The sequence below is a fragment of the Coenobita brevimanus genome, chromosome 107 (genome assembly GCF_032717465.1).
Source record: "Coenobita brevimanus isolate Jiangsu-jjx chromosome 107, ASM3271746v2, whole genome shotgun sequence".
Taxonomy (NCBI): domain Eukaryota; kingdom Metazoa; phylum Arthropoda; class Malacostraca; order Decapoda; family Coenobitidae; genus Coenobita; species Coenobita brevimanus.
The window spans coordinates 21,766,736-21,770,501 of NC_137060.1; the positions used below are offsets into that span (position 1 = coordinate 21,766,736).

The 3,766-nt window shown below is 33.8% G+C and overlaps 1 pseudogene; it reads left to right on the forward strand.

Moving 5' to 3' along the window:
- The first annotated feature begins 1,207 nt into the window (after positions 1-1,207).
- LOC145416651 (ATP synthase subunit a pseudogene) lies at positions 1,208-1,998 on the forward strand (annotated as a pseudogene).
- The last annotated feature ends 1,768 nt before the right edge of the window (positions 1,999-3,766 follow it).

Consider the following 3,766-nt stretch of genomic DNA (forward strand, 5'->3'; position numbering starts at 1 on the left):
AAAGGATTTTCTCTTTTGAATTTATTTTTCTTTTCCTAATTTGCTGTTTTTTTCTACTTTAGTTTCGGGAACTTTGCTTTCTATTTCATCTTGTTCATGATTCAGGGCTTGAGTTGGATTGGAGTTGAATTTGCTGTCGTTTATTCCTCTTATAATTACTAAAAGTAATCAGTATTCTTCAGAGGCGGCTTTAAAGTAGTTTTTAATTCAAAGTTTGGGGTCTTCTTTAATTATTTTTCGGCTTCTTTTATGTTAATTTATTTTAGGGTTGCTTCTGTTATTTTGTTTGTGCTTTGATTTTAAAGTTAGGAGGTGCTCCTTTTCATTTTTGGTTTCCTCAGGTTATGGGGGGTTTGCTTTGGCCTCAGGCTATAATTTTAATGAGGATTCAAAAAATTGCTCCTTTGTTTTTATTATGTTACTTGGCTAGGGTGAGGATAATGGAGATGTATTTTTCTGTGGCTAGAATGTTATTGGCTGTTGTAGATGCGGTGGGGGGTATTAATCAGACCTCTCTGCGTAAGGTGCTGGCTTTTTCTTCGATTAATCATATCGTTTGGATGCTTTCTTCTATTTTGGTAAGAGAGGTGACTATAGGTCTTTATTTTTTGTTTTATTCTTTGATTTCTTTATCTATCGTTGTTCTTTTTCATTATAAGCAAGCTTTTCATTTTAATCATCTTTTGACTTATAATTTTTCTGTTGAGGTAAAGATGTTAGTGTTTTTTTCTTTGTTGTCGTTAGGGGGTCTTCCTTCTTTTACTGGCTTTGTTCCGAAGTGGTTAGTCATTCAAGAGTTGGTAAGGGCAGGTAATTTTGTTTTATTAGTTGTGCTTCTTGGATCTGCTCTTGTAACTTTGTATTTTTATCTTCGAGTATCAATCATGTCTTTAACTCTTTTGTAGATCAACAGGGATTTAAATGGTTGATGCCGTATTGTATGTTTGTTAATTTTTTTGGACTTTTAATTCCGTTTATAATTTATAATTGTTTGGTTGATTAATTAAAGAATAACGTAAGTTTGTCAGGCTTAAGTTATCCTGTGAGGATAACCTCCGATCCCTCAGATGGCTCCGATTTTATGGCTGAATTTAGTTATGTTTTTAATTACATTTATTGTTTTTATTGTAATGAATTATTATATTAGAGTTCCAAAAAAAATTGAATCAAGAGAGGGGGAGATTAATATTGTAGAAAAGATTTGAAAATGATAGCAAGGTTGTTTTCTATTTTTGAGCCTTCCCCTGGTTTGATGGAGTTGGAATTAAATTGACTTTCTACTTTTGGGGGGTTGATATTTTTGCCTTATATTTATTGGGTTTCTCCTTCTCGGTGATCTGTTGTGTGGTATAAGTTAAATATGGCCTTGCATCAGGAGTTTAAGAATATTCTTGGGCCGAGACAACAGAGTAGAACTATTATTTTTGTTTCTTTATTTTCGTTTATTGTTTTTAATATTTTTTAGGTCTCTTGCCTTATGTTTTTACTAGATCTAGGCATTTAGTTATGACTTTGGGGTTAGTTCTTCCTCTTTGGTTAACTTTTATAATTTACGGTTGGTTTAATCATACTTAGCATATGTTTGCTCATTTGGTTCCTCAGGGGACGCTTGTAGTTTTAATACCCTTTATGGTATTAATTGAAAGTATTAGGAATATTATTCGACCTGGGACTTTGGCAGTTCGGTTAATGGCTAATATGATGGCTGGTCATTTGTTGTTGACTCTTTTAGGGGGACTGGCCCTTCATTGACTTCTTATTTTTTTATTCTTTTATTTGTTGCTCAGGTTTTACTTCTTTTGCTTGAATTTGCTGTTGCAGTTATTCAGTCTTATGTTTTTGCCGTTTTAAGAACTTTGTTTGCAAGAGAAATTAACTAATGGCATCATCACATGGACATCATGCTTGTCATTTGGTAGAAATAAGACCGTGGCCTTTAACTGGGTCGATTAGAGCAATAATATTGACTACTGGGTTAGTTAAGTGATTTCATCAATTTAATATGGACCTTCTTGTTTTGAAGTTTATCGCTGTTATCTTGACTATAATTCAGTGGTGACGAGATGTAGTACGTGAAAGGACTTATCAGGGATTACATACTAGGGTTGTGGTTGCTGGATTGCGCTGGGGAATGATTTTGTTTATTGTATCAGAAGTGTTTTTCTTTTTTTCGTTTTTTGGGGCTTTTTTTCATAGAAGGCTGGCCCCTGCTGTGGAGATTGGTATAACTTGGCCGCCTAAGGGAATTGTTCCGTTTAATCCATTTCAAATTCCTCTTTTGAAAACTATTATTCTTTTGTCTTCAGGGTCTACAGTAACTTGAGCTCATCACGCTATTATGGGGTCTAATCATAATGAAGCTCTTCAGAGTCTTGGTATCACTGTAATTTTAGGTGTTTATTTTACAGCTCTTCAGGCTTTTGGGTATTTTGAGGCTCCGTTTACTATTGCTGATTCGGTTTTTGGATCTTGTTTTTTTGTAGCGACAGTTTTCCATGGTTTGCATGTAATTATTGGTACTACTTTTTTTATGGTATGTTTGTATCGTCTTTATATGTGTCATTTTTCTCCAACTCATCATTTTGGTTTTGAGGCCGCAGCATGATGTTGGCATTTTGTTGATGTAGTTTGATTGTTTCTTTATATCTTTATTGATGATGAGGATAAAAGTAAGTAGGTAGATTAGAAAGCGAAGTTTTGCACTTAGTTTCGGCCTAAGCTTTGACTATGTCGTCTCTAATTTTGATAGAATCCAAAGGAGAGGCTAATCACTGTTAATGATCGAATTGAAGTAACCTTCCTATCAAGAGAAGAACTTCTATGGTGTAAGTATAACACGATACGTTTTCGCTGTATAGTTAAAATATGTTTTTAGAAGCTAAGCACTTTTAGATGAATTCATCTCTTTCGCAACTTCAAAGCGATTTTCTACAAATAAATTATAAAAGTAAATATTAAAGAATGAAAGTATGAGAGTTAGAATTAGGCAGATTTTTATAAAGGATTTTAAGTTCCTATCACTAATTATTTGATGGAGTTCGGACGAGTTTATTGTTTGGAAGATTCCTTGTCCTCCTCCGATTTCGGATCATCCTTTATCGATTATTTTAGAGTAGTTTTGGCCGAAATTAAGGCTAGATTTGGATAGGTTAAAGGTGGAAAGGAATGGCAGAAATCATATAGAGCCTGAAAATACTACTAGTGGGTAATAATTTAGTGAGTTTAACTTGAAGTTTACGTTTATGATGTTGAGTAGGTAGCCTATTAGTCCTCCGAGGATTCTGATTGTTAATACTAGATTTTTTATAAGGGGGGAAAGGCATATAACATAGGATTCAGGAAAGATTAATCAAGATAGTAATGCTCCTCTAAGGATTGTTCCCCTTCTAAGAGCTAATATAGGGGAAGTTATGATGAAGGATGAGTCATCAATGTTTCTGAACCTAGCTAAGTTAAATTCTCTGGTTATAGAGTAGAAAATTAAGCGGAAAGTGTAACATACTGTTAATATAGTTCCGAAGATGTAAAGGAATAAAATAACAGTATTGATTCATCTTATAAAAGCAATTTCTAGGATGAGATCTTTAGAGTAAAATCCTGCTAGAAAGGGAGTTCCACATAATGTTAGGTTTGCTAGGTTTATGCATATACAGGTTAAGGGTATGGAAGTTACTAGTCTTCCTATTAGTCGAATGTCCTGGTATTCTTTTACATTATGAATTATGGCTCCGGCACATATAAATAGAAGAGCTTTGAATAGTGAATG